Source organism: Globicephala melas, chromosome 9 (assembly GCF_963455315.2).
Source record: "Globicephala melas chromosome 9, mGloMel1.2, whole genome shotgun sequence".
Classification (NCBI taxonomy): Eukaryota; Metazoa; Chordata; class Mammalia; order Artiodactyla; family Delphinidae; genus Globicephala; species Globicephala melas.
Window position 1 is genome coordinate 30,980,356 of NC_083322.1, and position 21,456 is coordinate 31,001,811.

The window sequence follows — 21,456 nt, forward strand, 5'->3', positions numbered from 1 at the left end:
CAGTACTTCCTCTGGTTTTATGAATAGCATAAATGTGGCATGAGGTTGTTTTATACCAGAAACCCTCTGCCTCCTGTTTTCTGGCCAACTCTTATTTATTTCTCAAATTACATTTGAAACATCCCTTCCTTAGGGAGGCTTTCCTTGACACTGCAGCCTAAATTAATTCATTAGCTCCTCTTTAATTGTTCTAATAACACTCATTTCCCTGTTGTAATTTTCTCACCAGTGAGGTAGTCTTTAATGCCTACCTTCTTTTCTAGATTATAAGCTCCATGAAGGCAAGATCCAAGCCTTCTTTGTGACCTCTCTTTTCCTGTTTCTTGGTAGAGTGATTGGCACAAACGAAGAGTTTACAAGTAATAATCAAATACATAGATGATTCTGTGATGGCTCCCCTAATCTTCATCATACAAATGAGGAAACTGAGGCTTAAAAAATTGATGTATAATTCTCATGGTCACATTCCTGCTAAACAACAAGCCAGATTTCAAACCCAGGCATTCATAAATTCAAAGCCCATGCTTTTGATTCTTTAAAAACAAAGAACAAATTACATGACACATTAGGCTTTGGAAAAATCACCTACTCTTTGAAAGATGTAAAATTAAATCATCTGGTAAGTTTTGGTTATAATTGGTTTTGTTTTTAAAATCAAGTTTATTGAGGTTTATTTTACGTACAATGATTTCACCAATTTAAATTATACTATTAGATAAGTTTTACAAGTATATTCAGTCATCTAACAACCAGAATCAAGGTGTCAAACACTACCAAAGACACAAAAAGTTCCCTGGTGCCCCTTTGCAGTCAATATCCAACACCCACACTTGGACCCTGGCTAACATTGATCAGTTTTGCCTTTTTCAGAATGTCATATAAATGGAATTATACATTAGGTAATATTTTGTTTTTAGCTTCTTTCACAGTTTTTGAGATTCATTCAGGTTGCATGTAGTTTATTCTTTTTAATTGTTGAAAAGTATTTCATTCATATGGGTATACAACATTTCATTTACCTATTCATCTGTTGCTAAACATATGGATTGTTTCAAAGTCTGAACAGTTGTAAGTAAAGCTGCTCAAAATATTTATGAACAAACCATTATGTGGATAAATGTGTCATTTTATCTTAAATAAATACCTTGGAGTAGAATGGCTGGGTAATACAGTAAGAATATGTGTAACTTTACAAGAACTTGCAAAAAGTTTTCCAAAGTGATTACAAAATTTTACACTCCTGTAGCAAGATAAGAGATTACCAATTGCTCCACATCTATTTTTAAGTGCGATAGTTTTGGGTTTGTTGCATAAGAAGAAACTATAATAATGGTAATAGAGATTGTTGATATGTAAATTTGGTTGTGGATCTATCTCAGAGAAGTGGCCTGATCATGGTAGTACTTGAAAAGCCAATTTAGTTTTGGGATTTACATGAATTCTATGAAGAATAAAATTTTACTCTTTAACCAGGCTTACCCTACCCAGTCCATTAATTCTTTATTAAAATCTTGTTCAATTACATTTTTTTGCAACAGCAACAAAAAAAGTAAATTATTCAAATGTAATACTTTCTGCACTTAGAACTGTTATAAAACAGAAGTGTTCCTTAAGGTATACTACAGTTCAATATACCAATGGAAATATAGTATTCAAAGTCTAAGTAATTGCATTAGTTTGCTAGGGCTACCATAACAAATTACCACAAACTGAGTGGCATAAACAACAGAAGTGTATTGTCTCACAGTTCTATAAGCTAGAAGTCTGAGATCAAGGTGTTAGCAAGATTAATTTTTTCTTGGGTTGTGAGGAAAGAATTTGTTCCATGTCTCCCCCATAGCTTCTGATGGCTTGCTGGCAATCTTTGGCATTCTTTGGCTTATAGAAGTGTCACCCCAAAATCTTCCTTCATCGTCGCATAATGTTCTCCCTGTGTGCGTGCCTATCTCCAAATTTGCCCTTTTAAGGACACCAGTCATATTGTATTGGGACCCAACCTAATAACGTCATTTTAACTTATTTACTGCTATAAAGACCCTATCTCTAAATAAAGTCACTTTCTGGGATACGGGGGATTAGGCTTCCAAAGTATGAATTTTTAGGGATACAATTCAACCAATAACAGTTACAGTCATCACTCAGTATCTGTGGGGATTGGTTCCAGGACCCACGTGGATATGAAAATCTGCAGATACTCCATAAAATGACATAGCAGAGTTGGCCCTCCTGAATTTGTGGGTTCCACATCCTGAATCACAATATGAGGTTGGTTGAATCTGTGGGCATGGAAACTGCCTATAGGAAGGGTCAGCTATATTTTGGATCCAATGATGACTGTGCTTACTGTCATAGTGTAAAGTAATTATTACTTGTAAATTTATAATAATGATAAGTTAAAAGATATATGCAGGCCTCTTTGAATTGCTTTTTACAAGATTTCACTTTTATGGATTTCTTTAAGACTAAGAATATTTCAGTGATAATGATGACAAAAAGTTACTAGTATGCAAAGCAAAAAGAAAAAGAGAAAATTCTAAAATTTATAAATATAGGTTTTATTGAAGATAGGATATTATTTAATATTAGATAATAGATTATATTTTAAATACAGTAAATATCTTGTTTAGGTGTTTACTTTTGAAATTGTTAATTTAGTAACATGAAGAAAAAGTGATGTATAATTTTAATAATTTCATACGGAGGGTTCAAATGTAGTCATGTATATCATTTTCTAGGCTTCACAGTTTTTATAAAAGTTATGGTAATAAAAATGGTATCCTGAATTTCATATAATTATAAAACAACTCACGTCTAATTCTAAACAGTAGTAATTGATCCTAGAGGGAGATTTATTCTGTGGTTATGAAAGGCAATGGCATTTACAACTAGGATAAATTAAAGCAAATGAAGAGGAAAATTTTATTCTATGTAATACTTAGTTCATTATATTCTTAAATGACTATGCCAACCCAAATTCATCAGTAAGAGATCTGATGTATGCAAAAAAATGAATAAAATATATCACCAAGAAATAGCTTATGTTTCACAAGCATAGATATTGTTGTATTATAATTTATGTGCATTTCTCTTTCAACATAGTAAAGTGAACATAGTGAATACTCAAAATATTTAAAATCATAGATAAAATACAGTATTATTAAACACAATGTCTCTTGTACTTTGAGTTAGAGAATTTGGGAATATTTTATGTTGCTTTAGATAAACTTATCCCTTCAAGATTTCTGTCCCTTTTAAGAAATTATATTGTGCTTCAGTCTATTATGTGCTTATTAAAATTCCAATAATTAATTCAATGAGTTAAGTCTAATTTCTTACAATTAAAAATTTTTTGGAAAAAATTGTTACGTTAATACATTTGGATTCCAATTGTGAATACAAGATTATTACTTATAAATAGGTATATAGTAGGCAGAATAATGCCCTCTCCCCAAAATGTCTATATCCTAATCCATAGAACTTGTGAATATGTTACCTTACATGGAAAAAAGAACCTTGAAGTTATGATTAAGTTAAAGATATTAACTTATGGGGAGATTATTGTGAAATATCCAAGTGGGCCCAACGTGTAGTCACAAGTGTTCTTATAGTGAAAAAAGGAAGCAGGAGCATCAAAGAAGGAAATATGACAACAGAAGCAGAAATCATGTGATACAGAGTGATAGCTGGCTTTGAAAATGCAAGAGGACCATGACACAAGGAATGCAGGAAGCCTCTAGAAGCTACAAAAGGAAGGAAACGGATTCTTCCCTAGAACCTGAAGAAAGAATGCAGCCCTGCTGAAACCTTTATTTTAGCCTCATGGGCCCATTTCAGTCTTCTGACCTCCAAAACTGTAAGATAATAAATTTGTGTTGTCTTAAGCCACTAAGTTGTGGCAATTTGCTACAGTAGCAAAAGGGGAGCAGGACAGGTAAATGTTATGATTGTAAGAAGCTAGCATAAATAATAATGATATCAACCCTTTAAAAGATTCTTATAACTAAACACATAATTACCATATAACCCAGCAATTGCAACTTTATCCCCCCCAAAATAGAAACTATATTCACAAAAAAAGGTACACAAATATTTCTGCCAGCCTTATTTGTAATAACAAAATACTAGAAAGAGGGCTTCCCTGGTGGCGCAGTGGTTGAGAGTCCGCCTGCCGATGCAGGGGACATGGGTTTGTGCCCCGGTCCAGGAAGATCCCACATGTCGTGGAGCAGCTAGGCCCGTGAGCCATGGCCGCTGAGCCTGCACGTCCAGAGCCTGTGCTCTGCAATGGGAGAGGCCACAACAGTGAGAGGCCCGCGTACCACACACACACACACACACACAAAAAAAAAAAAAACTAGAAAGAACCAAAAATTCTTTCACTGTGAATGATTAAAAAAAAAAAAACTGTTACATCCATACAATAGGCTACTAATTAGCAATAAAAAGGAGTAAACGTTTGGTACATGCAACAACCTGCGTTGTCTGATGCTATTCTAAGTGTACATAGAAGAAATATTTGAGACAATTATAAAGAGGAACAAAGTTAAGTAAGTTTTCTATATTTGACTCTAACTGGTTAATGATGATACCAGTAGAGTGTGATAAGTTATGCATATGTAGTAATACCTAGAACAACCACTAAAAAAGTTATACAAAGAGATGTACTCAAAAACACTATAAATGTATCAAAATGGAATGTAAAAAATGTTTGAGTAGCCCACAGGAAGGTGGGGAAAACGAGGGATGCAAAACAGAGAGAACAAACAGAAAACAAGAAATAAAATGGTAGGCTTAATCCCAAACACATCAGTAACTATAGGAAATGAATATTGTGTAAATATGCCAATTAAAAGACGAAGATTGGAGAGTGGAGTAAAAAACACTGCATAACTACATACTTTTCATAGGAGACTTCGAATATAATGATGTAGGTAAGTTTAAAGTAAAAGGAAGGAAAAAAGATATATGCATTATTCATCAAAAGAAAGCAGAAGTGTCTGTATTAATATCAGATAAAATAGACTTCAGAGCAAAGGAAATTATCAGGGACTAAGAAGTATGTACATAATGAATGATAAAAGGTCAATCTACCAAGAAGACATAACAGTCTTCAATGTGCATGCACCAAAGAACAGCTGCAAGATACATGATGAAAAACATGATAAACCTGAGTGGAGAAATAGACAAATCCATAAGTAAAGTGGGAGACTCCTACAGTCCTCTCTTAACAATTTATATAACAACAGTATAAAATATCTGAAACATTTTATAAGGATCCAAAAACATCATCACCCAACAGAATGAAATTGACTCTTATAAGACACTTCACCCAACCACAGAAGAATACACATCTTTTCAAGCATTAACAGAACACATGCTACATTATGTTTGTAGATCAGAAGCCTCAGCATAGTAAAGTTGACAATTCTAAAAATTTTAACAATATCCCAGCAAGATATTTTGTGAGTATAAGCAAGTTTATTCTAAAAATTATATGAAAAAGAAAATAAACTGGAATAGCTAAAACAATTTTTTGAAAAAGAATAAAGTGTGAGGAATCAGACTATCAGATTTCAAGACCTATTATTAGTAACAGATAGTGTGAACATAGACATATAGATCAAAGAAACAAAAGAGAGAGCCCCGAAATGGACCTGACTGACAAAGATGCCCAACTGACTTCTGACAAACACGTAAAAGAAATTCAGTTAAGGGTGCTGGAACAATCAGATATCCATAGGTGTGCAATAGATAGATTAAATAGAGAGAGAGACAGACACAGACAGACAGATGGAACCTTGACTTAAACCTTACACTTTTCAAAGAACTTAAAAGGAATCATAGATTTAATATGTAAAGCTATAAAATTTTTAGAATAAAACATAGGAGAAAATCTTTGGTGCTTAGGGCTCAATGGGCAGTTCTTAGACATGACCAAAAAACAATTCCATAAAAGAAAAAATTGATTAATAGGACCTCATCAAAATAAAAGACTTACACTCTGTGAAAACTCTATTAAGACAACAAACAGTCTAGCTACAGACTGGGTGAAAATATTTTCAAACCTGGGATCTGACAAAGCACTCATATTTAGGTTATATAAAGAACACTCAAAATTCAACATTAAAAGAAGCAAATGCTCCATTTATAAAATGGGAAAAAAATATGAAGAGACTTTTGACCAAAGATGATATATGTATGACAGATGAACAGGAAAAGATGGTAAACTTCTCTAGCCATTAGGGAAATGCAAATTGTGATCATGATGTAGTATCACTATACATTTGTTAGAACAGCTAAAATGAAAAAAATAGGAAAAATACCAAATGCTGGGGAGGACATAGGGAAACTTGATCTCTTGTAGGTTGCTAGTGAGAATGTAAAATAATACATCCAACACTAGAAGGTAGTTTGACAGTGTCCCTAACTAAATATACACTAACCACATGACCCAGCAGTTGTACTCCTGGGCATTTATTCCAAAGAAGTAAAAACTTATATTTATACAAAAACCTGTACCTGATTGTTCACAGCAGCTTTATTGTTTTTATTTTTTTCAGCTTTATTGAGATAAAATTGACAATTAAAATTATAAGAAATTTAAAGAGTACAACAGAAACTAGAAATAGCCCAGATGTTCTTAAACAGGCAAATGGTTAAAAAAATTGTGGTACCTCCATACAATGTTGTTTTCATATTATACTATAATTACGTAAGATATAAACACCAGGGGAAACTGTGATGTGTACACAGAACTCCAGAACTCCTTGTTACTATAACTCTTTGCAACTCTCCATGAATCTTTAATAAGTTAAATATGTATACACACACATATATATATATACATATGTTCTATTTGGTTTCTTTATGTTAGATACAGAGTAACTGAACTCATTTTCTGCTTGAATACAAGAAGAGGAGAGGAAGAAAAAACCAGGAGGAAGATCAGGAGGAAGAAAAAGAGAAAGAGGAGAAAAGCCAAATAGGATTAGTATGATGCCTATTAAAAATAGCTTTACCAAGAATCTAGGAGGAGTTTATAATAGTACACTTGAAACATTTGAGCACTTGAAGTACAGCATATCAGGAAGGTTTACATACAATAAATATAAATAAATTTGTAACTCTTCTATGCATCTAATATAAGAATATGTCATTAGCAACTCACTGCCCTTTGAACTAAGTATAAACATTCATCTTTTGAAATAACCTTTCCCAGAATAAGTATGCCTCTTCTAGTGAGTCTATTTTTCTTCAACTCATTCAAATGACTGATATTATGTAGTAAATAACTGCTGTCCAAAGTAACAGAATTGCTACCGAATAAACTGATAAAACAAATTAATCTATAACATTCAGTGTCAACTCTAACTTGCAATCTAGCAGCACGTTGTGTTGGGAAATCTTTATTTTGTTTGGTTTTCTTTTGTTTTCAGTATAAACTGTACCTAACTTCTGGAAGTATAATTAAGAATCTTACTTTATCGTTATTATAGAAGAAATGTTTGTTTAAAACAATAATTTAAATCTTAATCAGTTTATATATTTAGTTTAAAAACACATTAGATGGGGATTTCCCTGGTGGTCCAGTGGTTAAGACTTCATCTTCCAATGCAGGGGATGCGGGTTTGATCCCTGGTCGGGGAGTTGAGATCCCACATGCCACACGGCCGGAAAACCAAATGTAAAACAGTAGCAGTATTGTAACAAATTCAATAAAGACTTTAAAAATGGTCCACATCAAAAAAATCTTTAAAAAACTCATTAGATGATTTTATCCTTTGAAAAATTAACATTTATTAGAATGAGTCTAAAGATTACTAATGTTAGTGTTTCAGATTTTTGAATAAGTTACTATTGAGCCAATCTTAATGTTGTCAACCAAATAATGTATACTACTTGAAATAATCTGATACTTTTGCTTGGGGAAAAACAATTTTTTTCACAGTAAAATTATATTTCAGTCACCTCTCTGTGAAATGTTTCAGATTCCACTCTTGTCAAAATAGTTGCTTTCTCTCCTAGAGAAACAACAAATCTTGTGTGAAATTTTAAATAAATTATCTTACTGAATTGTGACTATTTTGATACTTAAATTGCATCTCATGCTCAATTATTGGTGCCATGTGGCCAAGTACCTTATCTTTTTTATATTTCTATATCTAGTGCTTCAGCTATGCTTGAAGGGTAGATAATGCTCCACATATTGTTCAGTTATTTGCATCATTAACTCAATACTGAATTTGAGTAACAGATAGCTAAAAGATCATTTTTGAAAGGATATATTTAAAGTTAGGATGAATGTTCTTTTTGATGGGTTTGCACACATGAAATTGCTCACTTTTTAAAATGAAACTCAAGTCAAATTCTCAAAATAAACCATCTTTTGCTGACTGTTCTTTCATCCAATTGCTCTGCAAATAACATAACACTCTGCAATAGCAAATGCTTCTACCAGGGCTTCCCTGGTGGCGCAGTGGTTGAGAGTCCGCCTGCAGATGCAGGGGACGTGGGTTCCTGCCCCGGTCCGGGAAGATCCCACATGCCGCGGAGCGGCTGGTCCCGTGAGCCATGGCCGCTGAGCCTGCGCGTCCGGAGCCTGTGCTCCGCAAGGGGAGAGGCCACAACAGTGAGAGGCCCGCGTACCGCAAAAAAAAAAAAAAAAAAAAAAAAATGCTTCTACCAAACTAGATTATAGTAGGTGCCATTTTCTCTATTTTATTTATTTCATCCTGTTTCACTCTCACATTTTCCCCATTTTTCTTATTTCCACTACTATATTTTTATGTACACAATAATTTTGTAGTAAAATGTTTGCTTGAGGATGTAAGATCACTGTATTCGGCAAACCATTTCTCTTTAATTGATGTGGAGGAATGCCCAGGGAAAGGATGATGAAGCCATGATCTCGGGGCTTCTACACTCTTTTCTCTCCACTCAAGGTAAATGTCACATGTTAATTTGTTACATGTGATTGTTAATGTTAATTTTCAGCTTTTGCTTACCACATAATAATGCATTTAATCTTCATAATATGCTTATAGATGAAGCAAGCACTGTTTCTTGAAATTTCTTGGAAATTAGAAGGAAGAGGTGGAAGGAAACCATAATTGAAGTTCCCCTGCCTGCCCTCAATTTTTCTGTGGATCTTGAGTAAAACAAGCAAACCAAAGACTGTCTTTTGGTAGCCCTGGAGATGTTTTTTAAATTGAGTAATCCAGAAATAGAAATAGAGAAATGCAAGGTAAAAAAAAGGATAATGACAATCAAGGGGACATAAGATATGAATCACCTCTTTCCAATTCATATTCAAAGGAGAAAATCGTTAAGGATTTTTAGCCTTAAAATCTGACTCTTACCTTAATCTCAGATTGGTTCTTTATGCACTTCTCCAAAATTGTGAAGCATCATATTTTACTTTGTTTAGTAACTTTTTAATGAATGGTGTGTGTGTTTCTGTGCATGAAAAAGAGGGAAATGCGGAGTTAGGGATAGGAATGATAAATGATGTGGAAGTTTGAAATACTTATTAGTAATCTTGAACTCTTTATTTTATGTTATTGTTAAAGTTCAGCTAAAAATTTAGACTCTAACAGATTACTCCAAGAAATTTCTAGTCTCACAGTCTAGTACTCCACTCCAGGAAAATAAATTACATATTCATAGGTCTTTTGTATATATAGGGTATATATTACTACTGCTATACCACCAGGGAATTTGTATTAAAATACATGACTAGTACACACACACACATTATACATACAATCTTTAACATATTCAGTTAAAGAAATGCAATGTATTTGACCTATTTTAATGTGTCCTTAAATATTCATAAGAATCCTAAGGTATTCCTATCCAGAAATAATTTTCCTGTTATATGACTTCACTACTCAGATTTTTCCAGCTGTGTACTTGCATTTATCGGCCCTCATTTTCTTTAACCAAGTTGAATACATTTGAATACATCAAATTCTAACTTTCTTCTGAAGATAATTGGCAGGTATTGATTTTTCTCCTTTTAGTAACTGTCAAGAGTACACTAAGAGAATCTGAGGATCTAAAATGTCAATCTTTTTTTTTTTTTTTTTGCGGTACACGGGCCTCTCACTGTTGTGGCCTCTCCCATTGCGGAGCACAGGCTCTGGACGCGCAGGCTCAGCGGCCATGGCTCATGGGCCCAGCCGCTCCGCGGCATGTGGGATCTTCCCGGACCGGGGCACGAACCTGTGTCCCCTGCACTGGCAGGCGGACTCTCAACCACTGCACCACCAGGGAAGCTCTAGAATGTCAATCTTAATGATTCTAGATCCAGTACGTCTAAATATTGCACTGGCAAAGCCCCACTTTTCCTTTAACAACATTAATTTCAAAATGCCATGATGTAAACACCATGGATTCAAGCTCCTTATTTAACTCAATGATAGTAATATAGAGTTCTTTACATACTTTATTTCAAAATGCTGGTTACAGAAAGGGGCAGATCATCACAATAACAACAGAAGAGGGGATCTTGAACACAGAAAACTCGTATCTACCCTGACACTTTCTCCCTTCCACTAGAAGCTTCTGTTTATGGCTGATCCAAGGAAGTCTGACATAACCAAATGTGAATAATTAAAAAGGAATAAGCATCCATTCAAACATGACAATAAGATGAAAGGTGTAAAGTGGTCACATGACTATCCTATATTTAAAAACAGAAAAAAATGGTGACATGAAGCAAAGGAAATTGTCCAGTGTGAATGCATAGCAATTGAAATATGAAGAACACATTTGAAATATAATTGCAACACAATCCTAAATTTGTTAAAACAATTGCATCTATAAAGGAAGACCACAAAGTAGAAATAACAATCACAAAACCGCACAAAACCTCAAGGAAGAGATTAATGGACAGCAAACAGTAGGTGATTGCCAAATAAAAGGAGAATATGCAACAAAAACTGGTGGAATCCAAGAAAAAATGGTGATAAAAATAACTTCAGAAACCAAAAGGCAAAGAGAGAGTAAAAATCATCAAAAGCACAATTAAGAACATGAAAATGCAAATGAGGAACCTATAGAAATAATAAAAGGACCAAAGAGAGAGTTCCTCCATGTAAATTTCCAAGTCACTGATTTTCCCCCAAATTATATCAGTTCTATTATTTACTCCATGTATTTTGCTCTGTTTTTATTGTCCACTAGATATTGTTCTTTTTCATATTTTGTTCTTGTTTCATATTGCTATTTTGCTTTATTTCTTTATGTTTATCTTTAAAATGCTTAGTGTATCTGTTTTAGTACTTCTATTTTGCATAGGATATATATGTATATATACACTAGTTATGTATAAGTATAAACATACACAAAGTATATATACACTATATATATATATATATATGCATTGCACAAAATATGATTTTTATTTTGAGGCTACTGGACTCTTCAGATAGCTCTATATTTTGATCTGGCATTTCATATTTCCCTAGGGGTATCTGAACTCTGACCTATAATGTATATTAATGTGGGGCCCAGTAAGTGAGTTCAATCAAAGACAATGTGTCCCATCATTTTAAACTCTGACATGTCTTAAATCTGTCCTCCTTCCTTTCCTCTCCTTCCTCACTATTTTTTCCTTAGTTCATAATCACATAATTCCTTGTGTAAGTTTTTAAAAATACTTCCTATTGACCCACTGATCTCTCTAGCAATACATTCTACACATTATGATCAGAGTTGCTTTCCTAAATCAAAGCATATGATCTTGTTATTCCCCATGCTCAACATATCTAATGACTGGCGCACTATTATAAAAAGCCAAGAGCTGTGAGGATGTTGTAGTAGTTTACTCTGTCAACTCGATTAAGCTGAAAGTATGTCCCCCAGAAATAGCTCTCCCTAGTTGGCTCCAGTTTAGAGTTCTTTAAAGTTAAGTTTGTACAAAATTTGGAAGGTAAGCATGAAGTAGCAGCTAAGAGATGAGGTAACAGCCATTCCCCTCTAAAGACATTCAGACATCCAGAAGCAGCAATGGTGTTCAGCTTGTTCTTTTTCCCCCATCCATACTTGCACTTTTCCCTGACTTCCAGCAGCAGCAGTGAAATGAGAGAACTGGTATCGATGCAGAGGGACAGTTTTTCAGACCTTCCTCCCAGCTCCCTTTGTGGTCCTGCTCTGGAAGTTGGACATACCTGACTACTCAGATTACTTTGTCAGCTCTGACTTGTCCACCCACACCAGAGCTTCAGAAGGGTTAATTAGTGACTCCTTTGTTGCCCCAGTTTCTATTTCTGGATCACTAACTCCCAAGACTCTCCTATAACTATGTACAGTCTATTCCTACAAGAAATCTTTTAGCACATACTATGCTTAATGATTCAGCTTCCCCATTTGAAACCTAACTGAATCAGATAGCTTTTACTCCGTCTGTAATCTTGTTCCCACCGAACTTTACAATCTCAAAAATTATTCCCTACCTACACTGATTCCTTTGCAGGTATCTGAGGTCCATGGTCCTTCCTCTGCCTATAACTTTTCCTACTCCTATCTGACTGATAAACTCCACTTATTCTTCAAGACTCATGCTTACACTTCCATGGAACATCCTAACAGTCCCTGACAGCATTATTCACTCCACTTTCTAAACTCCATTTATATTTATATATAAGCATTATCCTCTAAATGTATAAATAATTATATGTATACATATATATGTCCTCTCTAAATATAATTAATTATCTGTTATCTGTATTATATCCATTTAAAAAAAGTTTAAAACTTTTGTTCCATATATGCTTTTTCACAGAACAAAATTTGAGAACAAAATTTACTTCCTAGTTATGGTGGTTTCACTAGTATTTAGCAGTGTCTGGCACATAGTAGGCTCTAACTACCTTTAACATACCTTTAATTTTATTAAAATAGCTATTTTAATCTAACTTTCCACTATTAAAAATGGTCTGTAATGGCTGAAGTTGATGGTAATTAATTATTTTTTTAAGTGTGGCAATGTATCTGTGCATGCATTTTTAAATTCATTATTTTATACCCATTATTATGGTTATTCCTATATGTGACTGATCTTCCCTACTAGATTATTAGCTTGTGAATGCAGCATATCAAATATAGAATCCAATACTCCATTTCAACAGGGAAAAAATGAACATATTGTACAATTATGCATATGGCTTAGTTCTACACACTGACACTAGGAAACTCACTCTCATAAGAAGATTACAAACACAGTAAACCTGTGGCTGTTTAAAACTTTAAAAAATGTTTTCTTTTGTTTCCATGAAGGTATCAATTGCACAGAAAGTTAAATTATTTAGCTCTCAGGTGCAGAGTACATCCCATAGGTAGCACTTATTTGTCCTATTAGAAAAGCTTTCTCATAGGTGATTTTGTTTTCACACATTCCTAGTAACTATTTATACTATAACTTGTACTCCATCTTTATACAAAATATGGCTGTCAAATGACATTGGATAACTCAGTACTTCAGCAGATATGACTTGTATGTGGACAACTCACATTTTCTGTTTTGGCTCAGTGACACCATTACTTTTTATTAAAATTGTTTTGACAAAAATCACACCCTTTATTTTAGGTATTCTAATCTATGCAAAAAAAGAATTATTGACACTTAATGAGGAAAGATAGTGAAAGGAGGGTTATGGGAGGGAGAGAGAAACAGAAAGAGCAAGAGAGAAAGAGTGTCCTTGCATCATTTGTTCCCTATATGTTGGCTTCAGATACCTGGGGAGCCATGAGCTTTTTTCAATGGCTGTTAATACAAATAATTAGCAAGCATTGTCTGTGTACTGTTATAACATTTCACATGGTCTTTTGAAGTATTTGAATGCTTTGACTAATCGGATTAAAATTAATTTTAAAATACTTCTATGCTACAATTTGATCTTTTTCATAATGTTTTTTTCTCAATGTACAAATGCTAAAAATAAAACTGCTGTCTTATATTCTCCCAATATGTTTCCTCATTCTCAGATTAGTTGAAACTACTGCTTTATAACACTGATATCAGTAAGTGCTACATGTTTGCCAACAGGTTACCTTTCCAGATAAAATCTATGCATCACATTCAGCGTGAGACTGGGGATTACAAGTAACAAATTATATGTGAGTTCTTAATCACCCCCTTATAATCTTATACTATACTGTCCCAACTGCCTTAGGCTTTCATAGGAGGCAGAGGCATAAAATCTCATTTAAAAAAAAAAAAAAGGCCAAGCTTCTTAGACTGCGAAGAGACTTTAAATGGAGTAACAGCAGAGGAGTATGTGTTCAAATTTCCTCCAAAGTATCTTCATAAAAGACCCAGAGCAGGACTTCTAGGTACAAATACAAACATGCTGGACTGAATAGTAATTGTTTTGCTTCATTTTCCGGCATTTCTTCTAAACTCACACCCTTACTAAAAAATATTCTTTGACATGCTTTAAGTGATCAGTTTAAATGATTTTAAAAAATTTTGCCATATCTTAGTGAATAAATGATCCTAATCAATGCATAATTTTTTACAGTGATTTGCATTGTAAATAAAATGCAATGTTTGTTCTTCCAATATTCTTCTCTGGCTATGGCTCAGCTTATTAATTTATACCAATGGGGATTTACCCAGGAATAACTATGAGAGCTTAGCCCATCTTTCTGTTAATATGCACATTTTCCTTTACAGGAATTATCCTATGATCTTTCCTAATTTTTTAGAAGTCATGAAGCTAAGAAGAACTCATAATTTTATACATAACTTGTGATTATTTGACTTTGGTTCTCACCCTATGACAAAATCTAGGTTTAAAAAAAAATAAAATGATGAACATTTAAAATCTTTGTGTTACTAGAAGTCAAATCATTTTTTATTCTAAGTTGTTAACTGGAATAAAGATTTCAGCGCTATATCACTTAGCAGATATTTTCATGTACTAACACCTTTATAAAGCCTGAACTAATAACACCTAAGAACAGAAGTCATGATTAGAATTTGGCCAATATACTTTACTATCATGGATGTTACACTTATTTTGACTATTATCTTCAACAGATTCATGAAACACTGTTGTAGTTACATTGCTGCAACAGAGATTAAAGGGGTTGGAGGGTTATACAGAAGCTGGGGCTCTTGAGTACAGGGTACACTGTAAAGCATTAAATGGTAGTGACTGAATAAGGTAAGGTCTCTGTGTGTGTGTGTGTGTGTGTGTGTGTGTAGATTTCATTCTATGATTGAGTTTGTTGAATGTTTCCCAGACTACTTTGATTCAAAATTCAATGTATAACTAAATCTTACTTCCTCTTCCTCTTGTCACTGGCAAGTGCCATTCTATTCTCTGCTTTTATGAGTTTGACTATTTTAGATTTGTCACATAAGAGGAATCATTTAGTATTCACTTCACAAAAAACAAAGACAAATAAATGAACAACTACAGAAGGACATAAGGAAACGTTTTGGAGGAGATTGTGTGATGGTCTCATGAGTGCATGTATATGTTCAAAGCTATCAAGTTGTATACATTAAATACGGGCAGTTTTTGTAATGAAGTATAACTCAATAAAGCTAAAATATATATTATATATTATAATATATATAATAATATATTTATATGTTTTATACTGTCTGCTTGGCAGACAGTACCTAGATTTTTGTTCCCACATATATTCTACCACTCTAGGTAGTCTAATGCTCCTTCCTCAATATGCTTATTTTATTTTTTGAAGTATAAACCCCCCACATCTGCTCAGAATTCCCTTAGATCAAATGGAACTACATTTCTAGGTAAAGTCAGAGATGGTGATGATTTATTTTCAAAGATTTTATCTCAGAAAAATTTAAAGTTTTGCTTCAGGCTTTCAGTAAAAAAATGGCATGCAAATCAGAAGAAAAAAACAACTTTATATTGTAATCATATGCTAAAATACTTCATCCTTGACTCCAATCTAGACATGTAGAAGTTTAGGCAATTGTTAGATATTCAATCTCTCTCTCTTTCACTCTCTCTTTCTCTCTCTCTCTATATATATATGAAATGTTTTAATATGTAAAAACTCTATAAATAATAACTAAACTGACATGTTAAGTATGATTAACTTCATTTTTATACAGTTATTATTCCAACTTTATCATTGAATTTAGCTAGGAAGTGAATTAACAAGACTTAGATTATTTTAATTCATACGGTAAATTAGTACTAATTTTTCTATTGCCATTATTCGGAACAAAAACAAATTAATCTGCAATAACATTTGGCAGGGTGCAAGCATGCCGAGTTCACTCATTAAATTTTGCTTTTATAAAAATGACATAAAATATAATTAATGACAGGCCCACTTCATTGGTATATTCCATCATCAAGAGATATTGCTACACTTAAAATTCTGTTCTGGATGTCAGCATAGTGTCAAGTTATATAAATTTCCCCTACTTGCCATGTTCACTTTTAAAGTAGTTATTGACACAGAGGGAGGACACTGAGTGATTTGACACAGCACAGGAAGCCTTTATTTGTTATCTTGAAATGGTTCTCATGCCTTGGACATAACTGGAGGTTTATGATTGGATGACAGAACTGTCAAGTCCATTACAAAACCTGCCAAGGAAACACACAATTCATACTGTTTTCCTTGTTTCATTTATTTATGTAACAATTCAATTTTATAACAATATTAAGTCCTGTCAGGCTTGAAGACAATCGTTGGAACTCTCTGGTTGTTAAAGGCACTTAACCTTTGGCCTCTCAATTTATTTTAGTACCCCAGGTGTACTGGAAATCCAGAAGAGGAAAGAGCTGGAAATATTTGAATACTGGAATGAGAGAATTTGTAAAATGGAAAAGAGAATGAAATATTACCTATGTAGAGAGATTTATTAGGATGCATGTGTTCACAGTTATAAATGCTGAACAATTTAAATATCTATCAAATAGGAAGTCATGGGAACCCACAAGTTTTAGAATGGTACATTTCTAATATCCTGGAGAATTTATTAGAATTTCCACTTAATCATCTGTTAGCAGATTTACAAGCAGATTTTGTTTGCCAACAAACTTTTCTACCTCGTTGACGATACAAAGATACAAAGGAAAAAATGTTCCCAGGCAAAGTATTTCAGTATATAGAAAGAAGAAAAAAACATATTTACCCAATTTAAGAATGTCATACAAAATACATTTATATTTAATAAATACAAAATATATCACAGTTTTTTAACAAATAGAAATTGGAAGTAGTATTTTGGTGAGACTAGAGTTCAGGATATGTGTGTATGCATTGGGGAGAAAGAATATAGCAGAATAAGTACAGGGATGAGAAACTTAGATTCTTGATTTAACATTTTTTATATTGACATTTGAAAACTGAAACAGAAGTAACACGTGATTCATAGAGTCACTAAGCTAGTTGGTGTCAGGTATCCTGTCTATTAATCGATTTCTCTTTCCATTTTCCTACATCTGAATTTAAAGTTTTAACAACTGGAACTGATTTGGTGTGTTTTTGGTAATAATTAATAATTTTATTATTTAGTGGATTTTATTTCAATAGCTACTTATACTAGGCAATATAATTTGGGATAAAATTAAGTACAGAAATTAAACTAATATGCTATTATTCTCTTTCATGTTAAAATACATAGAGAAAAGTCCTGCTTTCAATTAGGATTTAGAAAGCTACAAGAGAAACCACTCATATGCTAACATGAAGATAATCTACAAAATCATAACTTTTCTTGAGCCCATCAGAGATATGAGATCACAAGTCAGCCGGGTGAAGTGAATTCCAAAGTGCACCTCTCCAAGGAAGAAGAAGGCACGTAAACCATTTCACCTTTGGCAGGCACAAGGAGAGATAAGAGCCATAAAAGCAGGTAAGAAGAAAATAGGCAAAATTGTAATATAATCTTTAAGACTGAGTGTGGGCAGTGTGACTGTTTAGAATTCCTGAGAGTTCCAGACAAAAGGATAGAACTCATGCACTTGGAAGCTCTTTTCCAGATAATAGATCATACACAAATCATCTATTTATGGACATATCAGAGATAATCTTTAGAATAATGGTGATTTCTATGTTCAAGTAAGTAGGTGGCAAGATGGAGACTTTTACTAGATAACTCTCTAAAATATAAATCAAAAAGAAATTTTAGAATTTAAAATTGCAAATATTGAAAGTAAGATGTCAATAGATGAGTTTAACAGCAGAATGGGCACAGCGTACAGGTTAAAGAATTAGAAGATCGATAGAAAATATCCAGACAGAATTAGAATCATGGAGAACAAAAATGATGGAAAATTCAGAAAAGAATGTAATATTATCTATCTATCTAATCTATCTATCTATCTATCTATCTATCTATATTCATTCCTCAGAGGGGTTAGAGACAGAATGGAAAAGTTTGACCTAGAGTTTTTCAAAACTGAGCTAGAATTTTTCAAAACTGAAATAGGATATGAACCACAGACTCAGCAGATTTATCCTGCTAGGACTCAGGCAGAATAAATGCATTATCTTCCTCTTGCACATCATAGTAAAACTAATGAAAATCAAAACAAAGAGAAAATACTTAAGTAGCCAGAGGAAAAAGGTGTTATCCTCAAAGGAATAGCAATAAGGCTACAGCTGACTTTATAAAGAATATATAGAAGCCTCCGGAAAATGGAATAACTTCTTTAAAATGTTAAAAGAAATCAGCTGTCAACATACATTGCTATTTCTTTCAAAATATTCTTCTAATTAAAGATGAAATAAAGGAATTTTCAGACCATCAAAATGAGAGATTTTATCATATTTTTTCCTGAACTAAACTAAATACCAAATGAAGTTCTTCAGGTTAATATAGAGTTATTCCAGATAAAATATGGTAATATAGGAAAGCAGAAAGGTGATAAATGTAGATAAATATAAATAAATATTGACTATACAAAAGCAATAACAGTAAATCTAGTAGGGGATAAATATATATAAACTAATGTGCAAGGCAATAATAATACAAAATTTGGGAAAGTAGTAAGAATTAAAGGGTTCTGAAGCAGTACTGTCCAATAGAACTGCCAACATTATGTAAATATTCTATTGTGAGGTGTCCAATAGGGCAGACTCGAGCCACTGGTGCCTATTAAGCACTAGTAATATGGCTAATACAACTAAGAAACTGAATTTTTAATTTTATTTGAGTTCAATTCATATTAATTGGCTACATGTGTCTAGTGGCTACCTTATTGAACATTAAAGTTCTAAAGATATTTGCATTGCCTGGGAAGGGGTAAAGTACTAATTCACACTAAGTTGTTAAAAAAAAAAAAAGTGAAGGTGTAAGTTTTACTCTTAACCACTAAATGAATAGTAAAAGAATTAATAATTAACAGACTAATAGAAGGTAAAGAATTCAATAATTTAAAAAAGTGTTTAATCTAAAAAGGTCAGTTATGAGAGACAAGGGAACAGAAAACTTAATAATACATAAAATAAATTGCAACATGGTAGGTATAAATCTTAATATTTCAATAATTACATTAATTTTAAATTCACTAAATACTCCAAATTGCAGACTCTCTTATCTGGTCTAGTACTGAAATGGTCTATGTATGTGTAGTTTTTCTAAATTTTGTTTAACTCAGAAGTCTTACCTTGAGATTCCCATGGTATTCACAACCACAAGAACTATCTTTTCCTTTTAAACTCCAAAACTGGATCTTCTGCCATATTTTTATAATGTTTTATTGATAAATCACCTTCATTAATGTATACATATATGTATATAGGATATATTTGATTATTCAAATGAAGAAGAGAAGGAAGGGAGAAAGGGAGGGAGAGGGAGGGAGGAAGGAAGGAAACAAATCATGGCTGCCTGCATAATGAGAATGCTTCTAATTGTGGTGTTAATCTTGATTCTTTGATTAACTATTTATGCCTGTCAGATTCCCAGGCCCAAACCTAAATCTTATTTTGAGAACCAACACATTGTTTCTTAAATTTTTTTAATAGATGTTTCATCAATACATCAGAGCAAAGCAAATTGCACCTATTGAGTGCCCAGAGTGGGAGGAAAAAAATGAAAATTTACCCCTCCATGTGTCAGATGGAGGTATTTTTTACAGTCACCTTCCTTATGATACTCTACATTAAGGCCAACTATTTTTTTGCCATGGCTACTTTCAAAATCATTTATAATCACACATCTGTTCATATCATTCCCTCATAAAGTAGCGCACGGGTTTTAAACTTAAGTTTGAAAGTTCTAAAGTGGTCCAACAGCTAATTAATTTTACAGGAAGATAGCAGTTGTTCTGTGGGTTATATTTTCTGTTGTATATTAAAGCCAGATAGAAGCCAATCCTCTTAAAGCACTAAAAAGGCCAATTTTTGTTAAAGGCAAAACTATGTAATTACCACTTAAATGCTGGAGAAATATAGGAAAGAATTCTTCCACCATCATCAAATTTATATCTCTATTAAAGATGCTAACTTTTCATTTTGTCTTTACATTTGCAAAATAATTAGGCTTTGCCTTTAGGAGTCAACAATTCAAAATCTTTAAGAATGGTACCAATTTCCGTTGATGTAACAATCTTCTATGCACTTGTCAGAAGGCAAGAAGTATGTAATCTTGTGAAGAACTTAAAAGATAAAAGAAAACAATTCACAGTAGGGAAGTTTCAGCAATTAAGTTTGACCTAAAGAATTGAATGCACATCTGACTAGAGGTTGCTATGCAAGCAATGATTCAAATTGTCACTGATTTATTATATTCATCTTTACTGTGAAGGAGGATTGCACAAGGAAGGTAATTGATTATTTCATAATCTTCTTTTAATCAGTAGAGCAACTTAAACTCGTACAATATTACCACTTTGTGGTTTATTTGATTTTATGTTGATCTATCCTTTCCTCTACTGCGTATGTAGGTTTAAACACACACACACAAACAAACATACATACACACAGCTTTGAAAAAGTTGATTTGCTACGTGTCACTCAAGCAACATAGTAGCAGAATTTAATTTCACATCCATGTCTCCATGCCTTTTAATTTCCTTCTTCCAACATTCCATAAATTTCTCCTTATATTAATTTTCTCTCAGTGCAAGCTCATAGGAGTAATTAGAGTATTTACTATTTTATTTTGATTCAATAATTCATAAACCATGTCTCATTATATTGTATATGTAGAGTCATATACCTTCTGGGAATAAATGATTGACTTTCTCAAGGATATGAAGCCAGGTCTAATATCGTCTTTTCAATTTGTGTTTTTTATACCATACTATACTATTTTCCTTTAAGAGTAATGAATTATAAATCAGCAGATAAACCAAGCAATTTTATAAGGTAAAAATAATTTTAATAACTTTTTCTTCTGTCAATTTTCTGAGAATTTGCCCAGGTTTCTAGTTTGGTATGAAATAAGAAATCACAATCAATAGGAAATTAAAAGAAAGAAAAAAGAAAAGAATAACAATT

The 21,456-nt window shown here is 33.0% G+C and overlaps 1 long non-coding RNA gene across 1 annotated transcript in view; it reads left to right on the forward strand.

Annotated features, from left to right (window-relative positions):
* Positions 1-17,845, forward strand: part of LOC132597869 (uncharacterized) — an 86,528-nt gene extending 68,683 nt beyond the window's left edge. Inside the window, exon 3 of the long non-coding RNA XR_009565275.1 lies at positions 17,633-17,845. This is a non-coding gene — a long non-coding RNA (uncharacterized lncRNA). The remainder of the gene's footprint in view (positions 1-17,632) is intronic.
* The last annotated feature ends 3,611 nt before the right edge of the window (positions 17,846-21,456 follow it).